This window comes from Canis lupus, chromosome 28, assembly GCF_003254725.2.
Source record: "Canis lupus dingo isolate Sandy chromosome 28, ASM325472v2, whole genome shotgun sequence".
NCBI lineage: Eukaryota > Metazoa > Chordata > Mammalia > Carnivora > Canidae > Canis > Canis lupus.
In genome coordinates, this window is record NC_064270.1 from 8100643 (window position 1) to 8121906 (window position 21264).

Genomic DNA, 21264 nt, shown 5'->3' on the forward strand with positions numbered 1-21264 from the left:
TGTTGTTATAGCCCCAAGACCAAAAAGCAATTAATTAAATGTTACATTACATATGGATTTAGGTGACACCACAGTACGAGAGGACCAAAGTGGCTTTTCCTCCTTAAACAGGGAAAACAAAAAGAAGGGGTAACATTACCTAGAGAAAATCTCTCAGCTGCAGATAGAATTTTTATATCTGAGCAGCTAGGATTTTCTCTCTTCTCTCTCTCTCTTTCCTCCCTCTCTCTCTCTCCCCAAATTTTTTTTCTTCATTGGAGGAAGATGAGGGCAGAGATAGCTGAGAGGAGCTGGAATTCACTGGGGAAATTACCTCAGAAGCAAGCTATGGAAGAGGGCACCACAGAAACAGGTTCCCATGTAACCATGGTGACAAGCAGCATCAGGAGGAGGTGGGGAGATGAGGGAGCAAAGAGCCTGTGTAGTTAGAGGGCAGGAGAGAAGGCAGGGAGAGGAGGGGACACCCAGGTCAACAGGGAGAGTGACAAGAGCTTTAAAGCCAAATTCAGGTTTTTATTTATTTTTTTTAAGATTTTATTTATTCATGACAGAGAGAGAGAGAGAGAGGCAGAGACACAGGCAGAGGGAGAAGCGGGCTCCATGCAGGGAGCCAACGTGGTCCCTGGTCTTCAGGATCACACCCCCAGCTGAAGGCGGTGCTAAACCTCTGCACCACCGGGGCTGCCCAAATTCAGGTTTCTAAAGGAAGAAAGAATTTGTGGCTGCAATGAACTAGGAAGGCAGGATGTAGATCACATTACAGATTCTTTTTACATTTAGAAAGGGTTTTAAATGTTTCCAGAATTTAGCTATTTTAACAGAGCAAGATTAGGAAAGAGCAGTGGAAAGTTGCGGCTGAGTTGGGGGTGGGGATGGGGTGTGTTGGAGGAGAAAGGAAGGCACCCTCAGAGTTACCCAGAAGCCCTAAGACTGCTGTCATCTAGAGTCAGTTTAGCACCCGGCTGCCTCTGGTGGCAGCTGTCTTCCCAGAGATTCCCTGAGGCTGAAGTGGAAAAGCCAAGGCTGGGTAAGTACAGGATGCCTACATTTAGCAAATACAAATACAGGATGCAGATTAATTGTGACTATCAGATAAACAGCAAATAATATTTTAGTAGGTTTGTGTTTCATGGCAACTCTCATGAGGTGGCACTCACTAAATATCTTCTTGTTCTCTCATCTCCTCTATATTTAAAAAAAAGAAATGATAGGGCATCTGGGTAGCTCATTCGGTTAAGCATCTGCCTTCAGCTCAGGTCATGATCTCAGGGTCCTCAGATCTAGCCTGGCATCAGGTTCCTTACTCAGCAGGGAGTCTGCTTCTCCCTCTTTTCCCCACTTGTGCTGTCTCTCTCTCACTATCTCTGTCCCTCTCTCTCAAATAAATACATAAAATCTTTTTTAAAAAATAAAGGATAGAGGCAAGGAAGGAGAAAAAGAAGGAAGGGAGGGAGGGAGGGAAGATCTGAACACCAAATGCTAGTTTCTTTCTGATTACTGACCCACCTTCCATTCCTGCTTGCTCCTCTCTCTCCTCACCATCATAGAACATTCTCTAACTATTCTCTAGCCAATGTCTTCAAACAAACAAATCAGAACAAAGTCACACACAATCAAACCAAACCTGTCTGGTTCAGACTGTCTTTTCCTGGGTGCTACCTGTGTGTGACGACACCTTCAGCCTCATCAAGAGCCTTTACACTGACCTCACTAATCTTTCTTGCAGCTGATATAGGAAAGATGTTAGGATTCAAGGCCAAAGGCCATGAAAGAATTCTTGAGACATCTTGGTGCAAAAAAGGTGATTTTATTAAGCATGGGGACAGGACCCCTGGGCAGAAAGAGCTGCACTGGGGTCATGAGGAGTGGCCAATTATATACTTTCAAGTTGGGAGGGGCTTAGGGATAGGGTAAGTCTCTAAGAAATTTTGGAAGCAAGGTTTCCAGGACCTTGAGAGGGCTAGCTATTGTTGGGTTTAATAAAACCTTAGTCATGAGACCCTTCAAATGTATATTGTTGGGCCATATGCTTAGGGAATGATTGCCAACACGTATCTTAGAAGGTTTAGAGATAAGGGAAATTTTTAAAGGAATTTTTATTTTTACTTTATTTTTACTTTATATTTTTACTTTATATTTACTTCAGCAAGAGAGAGTGTGCACAAACAGAAGATGGGGCAGAGGAAGGAGAAGCAGGCTCTCCACTTAGCAGGGAGCCCAATGCAGGGTTTGATCCCAGGACCTAAATTTCAAATTTATTGCATATCAGAATGGCCAACCTTTGACGTGGGATGGCCCCAAGAAGGAAATTTCCACCTACCTATTATCTTACAGGTTAAGGCCGAGATCTTCAAGGATGAACCGGACGGCCACCCTGACCAGGTGCCCTACATCCTGTCCTGGCAGGACATGATCGAGAATTCCCCTCCTTGGCTAAAACCCTTTTTACCCCCCAAAGCGCACATCTCAGCTGAAGGTAAGGAGAGACTCCGGGTCCACCGCCAGACTCTAGGGGCAGGTCTCCAGGCTGCCGCGCACAAGCCTACCAATCTGGCCGAGGTATGGTTATGTGAGACAGGGTAAGGGTGAGAGTCCAGCAGCCTTCTTAGAGAGAGTCATAGAGGCTTTTAGGGAGTGCACCTATGAACCCAGAAGCCCCGGAAACAAAGGCCGCAATTATCATGGCTTTTGTTAACCAGACCACTCAGGACATTTAAAAAAAAAAAAAATTGCAAAAAGTAGAGAGACTGGGAGAGAAGAGCTTGCAGGACTTAGTGATAGTAGCAGAATGAGTCTATAATAATAGAGAAAGTCTGGAAGAACAACAAACCAAACTAAGTGACCGGCAGACCCGAAACCTGGCCAGGATCCTGCTGGCCACACCATGGATGACCCACAGGAAAGACGGAGGCACCTCAAGAAGCTGGCTTCAGGGACAGGTAAGGAGGATGACCCTGGTCCCCTTCGGGAGCGCCCTAAGCTGAACAAAAACCAATGTGCTTATTGCAAAGAGGAGGGCCACTGGGCGAAAAGCTGCCCTAACAAAAGATCTAAGGCCCCTGCCAAGATCTTGAAAATGGGGGACCTGGACGATTAGGGGAGTCGGGGTTCAGCACCCCTCCCCGAGCCCAGGGTAACTCTTAAAGTGGAGGGGCAACCTGTTGAATTCCTAGTGGACACTGGGGCACAACATTCAGTTTTATTACAACCCCAAGGGAAATTGGCAAGCAAGACATTATGCAAGGGGCCACGGGCACCAAACAGTACTCATGGACTACCCGAAGAACTGTGGATCTCGGCGTGGGCCGGGCATCCCACTCCTGCATGGTCATCCCTGAGTGTCCCTATTAGAATACCTGCTGTTAGGTCGGGATTTGCTCACCAAGATGGGGGCACAAGTTCGCTTCCACCCCGAAGGGGCAAAAGTCCTAAACAAAGGGGCACCCGATTCAGGTGCTTGTCCTGAGTTTAGAAGACGAATATCGTCTCCACCAAACGCCCTCAGCCCCAATGACTGACAGTGACTGTCGGCTGCTGCGGGAATTTCCCCAAGCGTGGGCAGAACCCGGGGGAATTGGGCTGGCCCGGCACCGACCGGCCATATACATAGAACTAAAGCCGGGGGCAGACCCTGTCAGGGTCCGCCAATACCCCGTGCCTCTCGTCTCCCAAACCCAGACTGGGACCCCCCCCCCCCCGCCTGTGAAGAAATTTTGGCGCAGGTGCAGGGAATCAGAGATCTCCAGGACCAGCCACTGCAGACGGACGCCACCTGGTGCACGGACGGCAGCAGTTTCCTCTGAAAAGGAATCGGATGCGCGGGGGGAGGGGGCGGGGGCAGCTGTAACCATGGAAACGGAGACCCGATCGGGGGCACCGACCCTGCCCGACACCCCCAACTATACTGATGCTGATTTACACTGGATCAAACCCTTGCCTGTGACCCAGTGCTTGCGTGGCTGGTGGAGGGCGGCGGACTCCAGCATCATCCTGCCGAGGAACTAGGACGGCGAGTCCTATCCAGGATGCATCGGAGCACTCACGTGGGGACAAGGAAGGTGGGAGACCTCAAGACATGCAAAGATCACTGTTAAAGACTCTCGAGCAAAGATGGAGCAGATCGTGGCGAGCTGCCACGCGTGCCAGTTAACTAATGCCTCCGCCCATGGATCTAACCCGGGCACCCGGCTCCAGGGGGACCGCCCAGGAGCCTACTGGGAAGTGGACTTCACTGAGGTAAAACCTGGAAAATACGGATACAGGTATTTACTAGTGTTTGTAGATACTTTTTCAGGATGGACAGAGGCATTTCCCACCAAACATGAAACGGCACAGACCGTGACCAAGAAACTGCTGGAAGACCTCTTACCGAGGTATGGTTTTCCTGTTAGGATCGGATCAGACAACAGCCCAGGACTCGTCTCTAAGGTAACACGGGGAGTGGCCCTAGTACTTGGGGCAGATTGGAAATTACATTGTGCATATAGGCCCCAGAGCTCAGGACAGGTAGAGTCCAGGACAGGTAAACTAAATTAGCCCTGGAGACTGGAGGAGACTCTCTCCTCCCCTTTGCCCTATATAGGGTGAGGAACTCCCCGTATAAGATGGGACTGACTCCCTATGAGATCATGTTTGGTCTTCCTCCACCTGTTATCCCCAATTTAAAACCTGAGGTGCTTGCTGAGTTTGATGATCATCAACTTCTTTTCTCCCTCCAAATGTTACAACGAACCCATGAGCAGGTGTGGTCTTAGCTGAGGGCCCTCTATGAGACTGGTCCCCCGAACCCCCATCGATATCGGCCAGGTGACTGGGTGTAGGTGCGGAGATACCAACACCAGACACTTCAACCTGGCTGGAAGGGACCTTCCATCCTGACCACTCCCACCGCTCTCAAGGTCGACGGGATTACTCCCTAGGTCCACTACACCCCCTCCGGCCAACTGACCCACGTGCTGTTTTCAAGGACTTTGTTCCAAAATGGAAAAGCCAACCAGACAAGGACAATCCCCTAAAGCTAAGACTGTGCCGTTCTCACTTATTTCCCACCTCCAAGACTCCCTAGTCTGAGGTTGTCCTTCAAAATAAAAGAGGATTAGACTTAGTCTTCTTACAACAAAGGGGGGAGGTATGTGCTGCCTTAAACGTAGGATGTTGCTTCTTCACTGGAATGTAAATGGGAGCGAGAACAGCAACAAGGTTGGTTCGAATCCTGGTTTAATCATTCCCCCTGGCTCACTCTGAGAGGAACCTGGACCCATGATTGGGTCCTTCCTTAGGTTCCTCTGAGAGGGGGAAATGTGGAGGCTGAGAAAATTAAGGCCATTCCACTTTAAGTTCAGCGTTAGCACAAGTACAGCCATCCCAGGCCCCTGTGAATAAGAGCTGAACTTTACCTTACTTCAGTTACAGAAAGAAAACAGCTTACAGCTTAACATCCTAGAAAGCCTCACATTAGAATAAAAACAGCCCAAGCCAAGGGCAGGAAGCCCCTATTAGAATAAGAACAGAGCTCATTGCGCTTGAAACCCCCATATCAGAATGTAAGCAGAACTTGAGAAATTCCTCCACCCCTTCTGGGGGTCCCCTAGACCAGCCCTTAAAACTAAGCTGAAACCCACCTCAGGGTCCAAGTCCCTGCTCCGCTGTGTCGGTTTCACTTGGACCCAAGCTCGAGCTTGTAAATAAACCCTCGTGTGTTTGCATCGGTGTCGGCTCCTCGGTGGTTTCTCGGATTCGCGATCTTGGGCACAACACTGCCCTAGACTCTTAAGTTTCATGAAGGTAAGAACTATGTTTTGTTCATCTCTATTTTCAGGGTCTAAACAGTGCCTGGCCCAAACTCAGCAACCCTTCAATAAATGTTAGCTCCCCATTATGCCTCCTGCCAACTGGCCCCTACCGCAATCTCCTAGATTTTCATCAGAGCCTGGATCCTGGCCAGTTGCCTGCAAACTGGAGATTCTTGCCATCTGCCATCCCTTCCTAGTCCTGCCTTCTTACTCTTTATCTTCAACTGGTGCTACTGAAAAGTGATCTGATCACAACCAACAATCCCACACCACAAAGCTTCCTCTGGTTTGTAGCCATCAGAACCATCTTTTGTAATCAAAACATCATGTTATGTGGCCAAGGCATTCTTTTTTTTTTTTTTTAAGATTTTATTTATTTATTTGACAGAGAGAGAGAGAGAGAGATTGAGAACGAGCAAGCACAAGCAGGGGAGGGATAGCAGAAGGAGAGGAAGAAGCAGGTTCCTTGCTGAGCAGAGAGCCCATGAGGCTCAATCCCAGGACCCCAGGATCATGACCTGAGCCGAATGCTCAACTGCTGAGCCACCCAGGTGCCCCTCATTCTCACTTTTTAAGAGGCATAAAAACCTCTAGAAAAGGTTCTCAAAATAAATATACTCAATCCTATTTCTTGCACCTCAAATCTATAAGAATGAGAGATAATATATTAAGATATATATTTAAACACTACTCTCAAAACACAAGAGCAAAATCTCAGTGGCTCAAAAGAGAGAGACAAACTTAATAAGCAAAATGTTAAGTCACGGGAACCAAAGGTAGGACTGGAGCCAGGCAAGCAAAAGTGGAGTTAAATACCTCCTAGGTAAGCCAGAATGCACCTTCTGTAAGAAGAACCTGTGCTGGGCTTCCCACCCAAGAACAGTGGGTGACATAGCTCCACCCACACATCTAGAATTCTGGCAGAAACACACTACTTGCTCAGGGCCAGTGTCCATAGCAGAGTCCCCTCCCGGTCTGTACCATGTGAATTCTGGAGAATTGTTGCTACAGAAATGGGGAGTTCTGAGCTAAACTGTAAATATATGACATGGATTGTGTTTGGTCAATCCATGGAGACCAAGGCTAAGGCAGTTAAGAAATTACCACACAGACAAGGGAAGTAGAGGAGAAAATTCCCACACAGTATGAGATTTCAAGGAAAAGTTTAGAAACACATTTAGCACAATGAAAAGTAGTTATAAAAGAGAAATTTATATCCTGAGGTGACAGATGAAAAGAAGTTTGAAATGAATCTGTCTGAAATCTTCAAAGAAATACAATAAGGTAATATCAATAGAATCATAATAGGATATTATAAAACTGGAATAGGTAAATAATGAAAAGAACACAAAAGAATTATCCACCTCAAACTTAAAAAAACAAAACCAGCCAGCTCTTAAAGTAACTGTACTTCACTACATTGACAGAAGAGGGTGATCTTGAACTAGGAATGGCAAATTGCTCTGAATGAAGTATGAAATGAAGTATCATAAATCCACACGAAGCTACTCAAAAGAGAAGAAATTAATTAGGATAAAAACATCTCAGTTGAAGACAGTTTTTACTGAAAAACAACCACAGAGCAATCGCAAAACACAAAATTCCAAGTGGGATATCCTCAAACAAGCATTAGAAAATATGAAAAACTCCTTAAATCAGAAATTCAAATCCAAGATCAGAAATGGACAAAGTGGTAAGTAGGTAGGTAGGTAGATGGATAGATAGGTAGATATATCGAAGTCAGGAAAGAAAAGACAAAATCATCTTAGGAATGAAAGCTACATTATGAGTCCCCAGTGGAGAATATACTCAAATGAAGTTTTAATAAAGAGTACTGAGGAATGGCAGGAAAATATAAAAGAAAATGAAAATGAAATAAAGAAATAAAAAGATTCAGAGAGAAAGTGGTTGAAATGGAAGACAGAGAAAATTAAGAATACCCATGAAAGAAGACACATGAAACACTGGAATAAAACTTGTATTTAAATCTACAATCCAAAATGGAGAGATATACCATGTTCATGTATTGGAAGACTGAATATTATTAAGACATCAGTTCTCCCCAGACTGAACTATAGACTGGCTAGGAAAAACTCCTTATTTCTCCTTTTTTCTCACACAACTCTTCACACAGTGTTGAATAGAAGTGTGGATCTGTTCCTACACTTACCAAACTCTCCAATACAGCTGGGTATCCTACAGTTCAACTCAATTCTGCACTGTCTACCTGGAGTTAGCATTAGATCCCACAAATAAAGGGCTCAGTACAATAAGGCTGTCCCCACTTCAGGTGCCTATTTTAAGTCCTAGGTTGTCTCTTATACCTCTGACCAACAAACAACCTGCTATATATCAGGGTTCCTGTGACTCCCTTCTCAGGTCTGGTAACTTGCTGGAATAGGTCACAAAAGTAAAGGAAACACTTACTAGATTTATTATATAATAAAAGATATGATAAAAGACATAGATGAACATCCAGGCAAAGAGATACATGGGGCAAAGTCTGGAAGTGTACAAATGTAGGAGGTTCTGTCTCCGTGGAGTTGGAGTATACCACCCTCCCAGTAAGTGGATGTGTTCGCCAACTCAGAAGCTCTCCAAACCCTATGCTTCTAGGATTTTTATGGAGGTTGTATTGTGTACGCATGATTGATCATTAACTCAATCTGTAGATCCTCTCGCTTTCTCAAAGAATAGGAGGTGGGCTGAAAGTTCAAAGCTTCTAATTGTGGCTGCATCTTTCTGGTGACCATCATGCATCCTGAAGCCATCTAGGAACCCACCAAGAGTCACCTCACAAAAAAAAAATTCCTATAATCCAGGGAATTCCAAGGGATTTAGGGGCTCTTTGTTAGGAACCAAGATCAAAGACTAAATATTAGAACAGAAGATGCTACTTGTGCTCTTAACATTCAGGAAATTACAACTGTTTTAGGACCTCTGTGCCAGGAATCGGGGACAGAAACATATTTTTTTTTCTATTATTTCACAAGACACAGTATTGCTAAGATACCAGTTCTCCCCAAATTGAACTATAGACTCAATCCTAATCAAAATCCCAATAAACTTTACTGTAGGAATTGATAAGCTGTTTCTAAAATTCATACAGAAATGCAAAAACCTAGAAGAGCCAAAACAATTTTGAAAGAAAAGAACAAATTTGGAGGACTTACAATATTTGATTTTAAGACTTACTACAAAATGAGCTATAATCAAAAGAGAGTGTCATTCAATGAGATATATCACTTCATGCCTGGCCATCATCAAAAAGAAAGGAGATAATACATGCTAGCATAGATGTAAAGAAAAGGAAGCCCTTGTGCACTGTTGGTGGGAATATAAATTGGTGCAGCCAGTATAGGAAAACAGCATGGAGGTCCTAGAAACAAATATATATATATATATATATATATATATATATATATATATATATATATATATAATATGATCCAGCAATTTTACTTCTAGGAATATATCCAAAGGAAACAAAAAACACTAACTTGAAAAGATACCTGCACCCCCACATTAATAGCATTATTCACAATAGCCAAGATATGAAAAAAACCTAAGTGTCTACTGATACATGAGTGGATAAAGTTGTGGTATGTATGTGGTATGTATGTGCACATGTATGTGTAAATTTCCAGAGGAAATTTAATCATTATGACAACATGGACAGACTTAACATGACCCCAAGTCAGACAGAGATAAATACTGCATGTTTTCATTTATATGTGCAATCTAAAAAACACCAAACTGGGCAGCCCCGGTGGCGCAGCGGTTTAGCGCTGCCTGCAGCCCGGGGTGTGATCCTGGAGACCCAGAATTGAGTCCCACGTGGAGCTTTCTGCATGGAGCCTGCTTCTCCCTCTGCCTGTGTCTCTGCCTCTCTCTCTCTCTCTCTCTCTCTCTGAATAAATAAATAAATAAATCTTAAAAAAATAAAAATTAAAAAACACCAAACTTACAGAAAAAAAAAATAAGATTCATGGTTACCAGAGGTATGGGTGGGGAAAGGTAGATTTGGAGGAATCTTGTCAAAACATACAAACTTCCAGTCATAAGATAAATAAGTACTAGAGATGTCATGTAAAATACAATGGCCATAGTCAACACTACTAGATGATGTGTAGGAAAGTAGTTAAGAGAGTAGATCCTAAGAATTCTTGTCACAGGAAGACATTTTTTTGTTTCTTTTTATTGTATCTATATGAGATGATGAATGTTAACTAACCTACTGTGGTAGTCATTTCATGATATATGTAAATCAAAGCATCATACTGTATGCCTGAACCTTATGCTGTGATATATGTCAATTATTTCTTAATAAAACTGGGGAGGAAACTATGAAAGAAAGAAAGAAAGAAAGAAAGAAAGAAAGAAAGAAAGAAAGAAAGAAAGAAAGAAAGAAGAAAGAAAGAAGAAAGAAAGAAAAAAGAAAGAAAAAGAAAGAAAGAAAGAAAGAAAGAAAGAAAGAAAAAGAAAGAAAGAAAGAAAGAAAAGAAAGAAAGAAAGAAAGCCCTTGTGCAGTGGTACTGGCACAAGGCTTGACATATAGATTAGTGGAAAAGAGTAGAAGGTCCTAAAATATACCCACATATTATATAGTCAATTGATTTTTTATAAAGGTATCAAGGTAATTCAATGGGGAAAGAACTGATGCTCTTTCAAGAAATGGTGCTAGAACAACTGAAAATCCATATTAAAAAATGAACCTCAACTATTACTTTACATCATGCATAAACATTTAAGTTGAATTATAAACCTAAGCATAATATTTAAAAATATAAACCTTGTAGAAAAAAATATAGTAGAAAATGTTTGTGACACTGGGGTAGGCAAAGATTTCTTAAATTGGGCATGAAAAGCAAAACATATAAACATATAACATATAAAAGCCCATATAAATTGGGCTTCATCACAATTTTAACTTGTGCTCTTTCAAATACACCATTGAAAAAGAAATAGACAAGCCATATAATGAGATAAAATATATATACATTATATATATATATATGTCTTAGGTTATATATATGACCTATGAATTATATCCAGAATATAAAAAGAACTCTTGTAACTCAATAATGAGAAGATAGATTACTTCATTTTAAAAACTGGAAAAGAACGAAGATTGGGAAGAAAGAGTCTCTGGCAAGCTGATGTGGTATCCTCAAGCCAAAGTCAGGGTCCTCTTGATAGAACAGGCTCACCTTAGTTAGTCCCTCTGCCATGCTCAGTCATTGGAGGAAGCAGCCTTGGGCAGCAGATCTCCACACAATGGTGGCAGTGGATCTAGAGGGGCAGAGGTGGTGGCCAGCTAGGGAATTTTACTCTTCACAGTAGAAGATGGAGATGGTACATTTTCATGACCACTCCATCCTCTCTCCTTTCTATTCTCCTTGGCCCGTGATCTCCCAAGTATCATTTTCCTCTGAGCCTCTATTCCTCCTCTATAAAATCAGAGAGATGGTACCAAACATTATGCATTTTCCTAACATCTGACAAAGATGAGGAACTCCAGCTTTCCAAGAGGCTCCCTTGAAATTTTGCAGCAGAAAAATACTATTCTCACTATTGCTAGGGCCTCTTTTCTCTAGCCCCAGGTCCCCTAGCGTGGTGTGTACCATCCATGTCAGAGAATTCTGTCCCATTCCTACATTGTAATAAGAAGATGCTAGAAGGCAGAAAATCCCACATTATACCATCAGCCAATTCTTTTTTTTTTTTTTTAAGATTTTATTTATTTATTCATGAAAGACACAGAGGGAGGCAGAGACATAGGCAGAGGAAGGAGCAGGCTGTCTAGGGCGAGCCTGATGTGGGACTCAATCCCAGGGCCCCAGGACCACAACCTGAGCCTAAGGCAGATGCTTAACCACTGAGCAACCCAGGCGTTCCCCATTAGCCAATTGTGTGTGTGTGTTTCTCTCCTAGTTTTAAGCAGCTTTTAACTATTTTAAGCATGTTTCTTTCCTTTTTTTCTCTTTTTGGAAGACTTGGTGATATAACACACGGTTTCAAGTTTTTGCTGCCAGAGGCCCCCTGGAAATAAGCAGAGGAATATTCCTATGGGTTTTGATCAGATCTCACATGGGTCTACACAATGCGTCAAATGATCATCCACCAGGAGTTCACAGACTGGTGCCCCAATTGACTGGGCACCGAGGTCCAAAAGCTCCCATTTTATATCTTTGGCAAAGTTCTCCTCACACAAAACTCTACTCTCTTCCCCACAGGATGGTGGGTGGGATGAAGGAGTGGTTTTCCTCAGATATCAAACAATGCCACAAAACTTGCCTCTCCCCATATCTATTTTATCATGTGAAGAACATTGGGATACATGGGTAAGAGGCATCTATATATTTGGGGTTTGTGAAAAGTGATTTGAGGCTGATGAAGAATATGTCACCTCCATGGAGGGGTGAGGTGAGGGTTGTCATTCTCTGTACACACTTGGTTAGAGCAGCAGATGCATGTTGGGGAAGAATAAAAATCAGATTAGATAACTGACAGTAGTTTGCCAGCCATGGGATGCTAAGAGCTATAGTTTATCTTCTCAGCATATCTTTCTAGACTCATTTTGTTCTTGTCATTCAAGTCTTAGCTCACATGTCACCTCCTCAGAGAGGTCATCCCTAAGCACCCATTCTAAAAATCACTCCCTCCCTGCTACCCCATCATGTCACTCCACTTTATTTTATTTGGAGTACTACTCATATTTAAAATTATGTTACTCATTTACTTATATTCTTGTTTGTTATCTTTGCCTTCACTAGAGTGTAAATTCCATGGGGACTGAGTCTATCTCTGTTTAGTTCACAGCTACAATCCCCTGCCTAACATTATTCCTAGCATTTAGTAAGTACTCAATAAAATAGGTATTGAATGAACAAGTGAATTGACATTTTTTTCATTAAACATCATGAATATTTGTTAATCCATACCAGAAACATAAGTATAAATGCTATAATGATAGACGCATCAGTGCCACAGGGGCCCATAACTTGCACTGTTCCTCAGAATCCATGTGGACTACTTTGCAAATTCTGAACTACATTTGAAAAGTCACTGACAATGTCAATGAAGAAAAAGACAGAAGTTGAGAACTTGCAGAATCTTTCTCAAGTTCTAACACAGGGTTTTCTGATTTGACATTTAAGAGAAAATCAGCAAATCAGTCTATATCCGACATAAATCCAAGCATTGAAAGGTAATAATTACTCACGAACATTACATTTAAAAACCTTTAGCATGAAAAAAACTTTAGGCAGATGGGTGTGTTTGACTTAATTTTTATTTTATCTCAGAAAAGAAAAAACAGACTTAACTGAGTCTTTTTAATGAATAAAAACTTATATTAACACTAAATAAAACTTGCCACAAGCTGGCAATGGAGTATTTGTCAAAATGTAGGTGGAGAAGAATCAAATTCAATTAATCACCAAGAACTCAGAGTTCAATCAAGGATAGAAAAACAGGAAGAAGAATATTAAAAGCTCTCACATATTAATGAAGTCTGCACACCACTTCCCAATATGTAAGATTATAATAGTCAAAATTTGTGTTATCTGCAGCTCTGGGTGTAATTCTCCTATATTTTAAATGTCACAAAAGTTCATTTCTTCAGATCTGCAAAGAGCACAGTTTTTCTAAAAATAGACAAATAGAGCCTGTAAATCCTTTACCCTGCTGAAGTCTAAGTATTTATAATTATGCCTTGCTTTTAAAAAGGAGGCAGGTACATTATCTGTGCCTTTTAAAGAGATGTTCGGGAATTTGGTTAAGGTTGTCAAATTTATAAGATGGTTGATTAGCTTAAAACAGGCTATTTGGGCTTCTATTTTGATTTTGAAACTTCTGGCTTCATTAATTCATTTTCCATTCACTTCCTTCTAATGCTGAGTTATGGGTCTATGTCCATCGTAGATAATGTGCCTCTAGTTCAGAGCCTCTGTGTTCCCAGCAGAACCTAGCATAATTCATTCATTCAAGTGTTTGTAAGTGCCTGCTATGATCTAGAAACTGCAGAAACAACAGTAAACAAAGACATCTGCCTTCTTGGAGCTTGCATTTTAGTGACAAAGACAAACAATAAATAAGATAAATAAGTAAAATAAGTACTCTGGTAGAGGGCCGCCTGGGTGGCTCAGTGGTTGAGTGTCTGCCTTTGGCTCAGGGCGTGATCCTGGAATCCTGGATAGAGTCCTGCATTGGGTTCCCTATGGAGAGTCTGCTTCTCCCTCTACCTAAGTCTCTGCCTCTCTCTCTCTCTCTCTCTCTCTGTCTCTTATAAACAAATAAATCTTTTTTTTTTTTAAGTACTCTGGTAGAATGTGATGGATGCTAAGAAGAAAGCTAACCAGAAAAATGTCCATAGAAAATCTGTGTATGGGTGAGGGCTATAGTGGAGTCAGCATAGCCAGAAAAGGTCTCAAGGAGAAAAGATGTCATTTAAGTAAAGATGGGAAGGAAGGGGAGCATGTCAGGTAGATAGCGAGCACTCAGGTGCTCTGAACCACAGTCAAATGATTGCTCAGCTCTCACTGTATTTGGGATGTCTTCTCCTTTTGGGCACTGATGTGTTTACACTATAGATGGTTTGTCCCTTCTCATAACTCTTGAATAGTGTCCTTATCAATAGCTTATAAACAGCAATCCCAAATGCAGCTGATGTACATATCCACATCCTCAAGAATAAACGTCTCTACATTCTCTGAAATTGGCTGAAAAGCCAGCTGACTGGATACGTAAGGGTTAACACGGTAGCTTGGACTAGTGACAGGTAAGCAGCAAGCCTGAGGCTGTTTGGATGTGGAATAGTACTATGCATAAGTAAAGATGAAACGGAAGTAATTAAAGACTTCCAAAGAGAAAGCAAAAGACAGAGGTGTTGCTATCAGGAATTTAGGTTTTATACGCAAACCGCAACCAAACTCCACATTATAAACTAGTTTTCTATCTCTGAGATGCAAATGTGTGGATGAGTCTCTGCCTCTGACACTTATTTACTGGTCACACGCAAAGGGCATGTTGTTCTTGGGGCAAACAACTGCCACAAGGGCCTTAATGCTCTTTTTAGCTCTGTATGCTTTTGCGCCTAGGCACTCCTGACCTTTAGCCTGCTGTTCATTCTTCTAAGACTCAAAATTTGGAAGTTTTGAGTCACCAAAATTTCACCTTATCTGTCAAAACCCATTGAATAGTAACCATTAAGATTGGTGCATATCACTGTAGGTAAATTATACCTCACACACACAGACACACACACACACAAAGTAAAAGGAAAAGGCTTCATTTCCTCTGAGAGTATTCCTGGCACAACCTCATCTTTGTCCCGCGTCTCAGCAGGAATGGCCATCAACACTGGCAGGCAGTTCCAGCATCTGGGGGCGAGCTTCCTAGAGAGCCAAGGAGCCAAAGGGAGGGGCATTAGTGCATCTGGTAGCAATCCGGGTGGATTATTATCTTTTTTGCCATTTCTACATTCCACATTCCCCCTCCTTTTTCCTTTCAACAGTAGACAGATAATTACAGCTTTCTGGGCTTCTGTTCACTATTGAATTATTAATTTTAATATGTCCTCCATCCTTGTTAAGTTTTGGGATTCAAATTTAGCATCACAGGGATCCCTGGGTGGCTCAGCAGTTTAGCGCCTGCCTTCAGCCCAGGGCATCATCCTGGAGTCCCGGGATCAGGATCGAGTCCCGGGATCAAGTCCCTCATCGGGCTCCCTGCATGGAGCCTGCTTCTCCCTCTGCCTGTGTCTCTGCTCCCCCACCCGCCCACCCCGTCTCAAATGAATAAATAAATAAAATCTTAAAAAAAATTGCATCATAATTCTGATGTGTCCTATCCATCCATCCAACCATCTGTCCACCTATCCATCTTGTAACTGTTTATAGCATAGCTCTGAACTCCAATTGCCTAGGTTGAAATTGTGGCTTCTTCACCTACAAAGTAACTTTGAACAAGTTACTTAACTTCTCTGAACCTCAATTTACTTATCAGTAGAGTGGAATAGGAATAGTCCTTAGGGACGCCTGGGTGGCTCAGCGGTTGAGCGTCTGCCTTTGGCCCAGGGCATGATCCTGGGGTCCCGGGATCGAGTCCCGCATCAGGCTCCCCACATGGAGCCTGCTTCTCCCTCTGCCTGTGTCTCTGCCTCTCTCTGTGTCTCTCATGAATAAATAGATAAATAAATAAAATCTTAAAAAAAAATAAAAAGGAATAGTCTTTATTTATGAGAGTTACTGGGAGAACTAAATGGGTTAATGCACATAAAATGCATAGACGGTACCCAGCACTTATCAATCAAAAATTCACAGTGAGCATTCATTCATGAATCATTCACTGAGCATCTGCCATATGCCAGAACTGAATTTGACACTATGGAAAGATAATAAATAAGACAGGAACCTTAACCTTAAAAACTGAGTTTTATGAGGGAAGATTTATAGACAGACGGACAGACAGACAAATACAACAGAATGGATTGAACCTATTATGAGGCAAGTCCTAGGTGCCATGGGAATCCAAAGAAAGGGTCCTCATCTTTCACTGGGAGACAAGTCAGTGAAGACCTCCCAGAGGTGGAATTAGTTGGACTAAGTCCTACAATTCTGGCTTCTTCTGTTTTTTTTTTCCCCCAAGTTCACCATCACATTGATGTCTTTGCTTCTGATTCCACATTCTCTGATGCCCTGGACTAACATCCAGACTTTAGCATTCTTATTTCTGGTTGGTGTCCTGCATCCCCTGTAACTCTAAAAGGACCCAAGCCTCTTCTCCCAAGAGTAGAGTAGGCAAAAAAGAACAATAGTGCTAGTAATATGGTAATAACAAATGTTCAAAAAAAAAAATGTTCAAGTTCCCATTTCATTCAAAGTGAAAGCCCTTCTAAAGGCATCCAAGGTGCTATATCAGCTGCCTCCATCATTTCTCTGATCTCTCTATCATGTTATTCCTTTTTCTTCTGCTCTAGGCAGACCTTTTTGCTGCTCCTTGAATATATCAGGCACACAACCACCCCACACAACCACCCCGGGGTCTTTGCACTGGCTTCAACCTCTGTCCAAGGTTTCTTCCTTCTACATCGGCAAGTCTCATTCTCTCACCTTCAAATCTTTACTCAACTGACCACCCTATCTAAAATGCAAACCCTTCCTCCTAGCACTTCCAAGCTTCCTTTACTGTGAGCTCTTTTTTTTTCTAAAGCGCCCATCATGTTTTCTCATTCTCCATAATATACTTATTTACTGTGTTCATTATCTCTTTACTCCACTTGTAAGCCTCCGAAGAGGAAGGACATTTATCTGTTTTATTCACTAAATAGGCTATGTCAGTGGTTAGCACATCGTGGGTGCTCAATCAATATATTAAATGAGAGGATATTCACATTAGCCGCCTAAAGGAGAGCTTATGAGGCCACACAAGTTAGAAAGCACAGAACTAACTACCTTTTAATTATTAAGCTGCAGAAGTGTAAAAAACTCATTCTGATTTTACCCTTTAGTCAACAAAGCAGTAAAGGTCCTTGAACTTCCTTAATGAGTTCATGAGAATGACGGGTAATCAACGTGAAGCAACTAGTTGCTCTGCCAAATTAGCTCCTAGGATCACCTGAAGAGCCCCTTGGGAGTGGAACAGGCCTCTCTCTGGCTCCCCAATTGTGTGCCCAGCTGTCCGTGCAAGCCCAGAGGGGTATTGAGAGTGGAAAGAGAGATGAGACAGCTTCTACCTCAGGATCTCTGAAAGTTCCTGGTAGTTCTCCTTGCCTATAGGGAGCCTGGGACCTTCCCAGCTGGGGACCCTCAGCGTGGATCTTGGGTTGTTGGATTCCTCAAAGGTTGATCCTAGAACCATTTAACTAGAACCCAACTCTAATTCCATGCATGCTCATGGGATAACTGAATCTGAACCATGTTCTCTGGAATCTTCCCTGGCCTTGGCTTTTCCTGGTCAAATGGCACTCAATCTCTCCTTTTATAGAAACTGATGTTCTGACTGCAAATCCAGAACAGATTGCCCTGGTCAGACTGGGTCTGGATCCAGCTGGGCCACTTAACTGGCTAATTGACTTTGAACATGTGTTTCAACCTTTTGACAATACTGAATCTTGAGTCCCAAGAAAACATTGAGGGTTAAGAAGTCCCCCCACCCTTTCGTACATCAAAATCCCTTTATTTTTTTGTATTCTAGGAACAGCTAATCTCACAAAGGACAACTCTGACCTCCCCAGATTCCAAGATAAGACCTGTCTCCACCCTTCCCAGAACTCCCCTAGATCCATTCGCTTGTTTATTTGTTTCTATAAAACCCCAGACCCCCTTCCCTTTCACTGAGATAGTCCTAGTTAATGAACCTTCTCCCTAGCGCAATAGCCTGAATAAAACTAGCTCCTTAATTGTCCAGTGCATTTTGTCTTTCATACTTTTAAGCCTCAGTTTCTCCACCTGTTAAAAGATCATCATAACTACTTCCTAGGGATAGGTGTAAGGATTAAATGAAATAATGTGTGAAGTGTAGTGAGCCCTCAATAAATATTCTGATGGGATTATTCCTACTGTTAATTCCCTCCAGCCTGGTCCTACCAGGCCTTGATCTTTAGGCTTCCTGTGCTTATAAATGTCTGAACATAAGAACATTCGTTTTTAGTAACTTAAAACTTGCTATTACCACACATTGTTAATATGTCATTTTTCTAGAAGCTTTTGAAGGGTTTAGTCACATGTAGTGCTACTGAGCCACTATCAACCACCATTCTAAGAGCATGTCCTAAATGCTATCTGAAAACAGCATTTCAGCAACCCATCTCCATCCAGATATGGAGTTCTGAACTGCTTCCCCAACCTACCCCAGACTGTTCTCCAAGATCTGGCTTGCATTTCCCTTCACATTTGATTCTTGGGGTGTTTTGGGGTTTTTTGTTTGTTTGTTTGTTTGTTTTTTCCTATTCAGCTATATGTCTCCGTGTTCTCATGGGGCTGGGGGTGGAGAACTCCTTTAGCTCTGGGGAGAGCTAGAGCTAATCACTCCCTCACTGCGCCTCTGCAGAACCTTGTCTATAGTTGGAATTAGAGTCCTCCCAGGAAGCAATTTAATACTCCTGATACCCAGGTGGCAACAGAGCAACTAAATCATAACCTCTGGATATGGGACCAGGATGGATGTTTTTAAAAAGTCCCTAGATGTTTCTCTATGCAGCCAAGATTGAAAAACATTGTTATACAGACTTCTGTGGTATCAAACACCTTCTAGTATAATTTACCTTTCTGCCTTCCCTGATAAACCAAAGTTCTTAATCTCCAGTTCATGGACCTTTACAGGGATGATCAGGGATCTGTGACCCAGAAAACATCTATAATCATTCATCCCTAGTCTAAAAGCTCCTTGAGAACAAGGCTTATAGCTTATCCATTATTGAAACCACTGTGTTAACCCTTTCTCACTCAATAATGTAACATTTATGCAATGATAAAACAGATATTGGAGGACAGCATCTCAGGAGGCATTGCACAGAAATTCTTTGAGGAAAGAAGATGAGAATTAGGTTAAAGAATAATTTCATAGCTTCACATGCACAGAATAAGGGAGAAGAAAAATCTTTTTCCCTCTACTTTCCTGGATTTAATGTCTGACCCATTAACCAAACTAATAAAAGAGTAATAAGAGAAAAAACAGTTTTGATTACATATCCATGCAAGGGAGTTCAAAAAAATATAGCTCAAGGAAGCAGCCCCATGGTTGAGGCTTATATCCCATCATAAGCCAAACAAAGGAGTTTTGGGGCTTCCAGTCAGGAAAGCCAAGATATGGGAAGGGGAGGGGAAGAAATTTATGACAAATAAGGATTGTCATGTTACTCTGATAAAAGCCTCTCAGAAGATAAAGATTATCTCTGAGAGCAGCTCTCTTCCTGATATGGAGACATCTTTATATGAAAATTTCCTTTATAAGTGCAAATTTCCTTTGCAAAAGGAGAAATTTATACTTTATTTTTCAGTAGTTAGGGGGAGGTAAAGAGCTTTTCTTGTGCTTGCTGGTTCTCAATGGTCTTTTAGCACAAAAGAATACATATACCGAAGAGACATATTTGCAGATAGATATTGTGGTACCCTTCATATGTTTATTGAGGGGTTTGATTCCTGTCAAATTGTAATTGTCTGAAAGTTTGCAGCATTTGAAGAATTATCCCAAGTTCAAAATGTTTGCCCAGGTTAATTCATTTTAAACCAACTTAAAGATTCGCCCATTTCCCTTTTTCTTTCACCTTAATTGGATAATAAAGTTGCAGAGAAGTTTTGAAATGAAAATGCTTTAAAATTCCTCCTGTATGGGACACCAGGGTTACTCAGTGGTTGAGTATCTGCCTTCGGCTCAGGGCGTGATCCCAGGTCTGGGGATCAAGTCCCACATCAGGCTCTCTGTGAGGAGCCTGCTTCTCCCTCTGCTTATGTTTCTGCCTCTCTCTGTATCTCGCATGAATAAATACATTAGAATCTTAAAAAAAAAAAAAACAACTCTTAATGCATATTTGAGCTGAAGGGGAGCAGAATATGTAACCCCAAAATAAGTCCCTTGAACACGTGAATTATTTTGAGCTGAAGGTAATAAAGACCCAGATGACCCAAGAAAAACTTTTTTTTTTTTTTTAAGATTTATTTGCGAGAGCAAGAGAAAGCACATGCACAGGTGCAAGTGGTGGAAGGGGCAGAGAAAGAGAGAGAGAGAGAGAGAGAGGAGAGGGAGAGGGAGAGGGAGACAAGCAGACTCTCTGATAAGTTGGGAGCCCCACGAAGACAGTGACACAAGGTGATTCCAGGACCCCAAGATCATGATCAAAGCCAAAATCAGGAGCCAGGTGCTTAACTGGCTAAGCCCCCCAACACCCCACAAGAAAAGCTTTCACCTATCCCTTAACTGCCCAGAAGAATTAGATAGGTGCCCTGGCACAGAGAGAGAGAGAGAGAGAGAGAGAGAGAGAGCATGCTATTACCAGAGATAGCTTTTACCTGAATGGCAAGGCAAACATATAAGTAGCAAACACCTGCTCTTCATATTGTCCTATGAATTACACTCCTCCCCTGTAAAGCCCCCAGCCCCTATCCCATTCCTTAGTTCATAATGGCATATAAACCTCAATTGCTGGACTTATCCTTGGGTCTCATAGTCTTATAGGCACCACATATGTATGTAATTAAACTTGTTTTTCTTCTACTACTCTGTAAGTTGTTGATTAGACCAGCCAAAGTATCATGAAGGATAGAGGGGAAAAAATTGTTCTCCCTAAAAGATTATAATCATCTGAGGTCTCATTATTATCACTGGAATGGAATACTGCACAAATTCAGAGATCAAACATGATCACATCTCTGCTTGAGGCCCAATCTGCCTTACTAGCAGAAAGCAATGTTTCCTATCTTGAATTGTACAAGAACCATGGGGGAAGAGTAGTGAGTAGGGATGGGGGCGT

At 42.1% G+C, this 21264-nt stretch overlaps 1 long non-coding RNA gene across 1 annotated transcript; it reads left to right on the forward strand.

Moving 5' to 3' along the window:
- The first annotated feature begins 389 nt into the window (after positions 1–389).
- Positions 390–6072, forward strand: LOC125753895 (uncharacterized). Its single transcript, XR_007406679.1, has 3 exons — positions 390–1027; positions 2335–2939; positions 3723–6072. It is a non-coding gene; the product is annotated as an uncharacterized LOC125753895 (long non-coding RNA).
- Positions 6073–21264: the final 15192 nt, after the last annotated feature.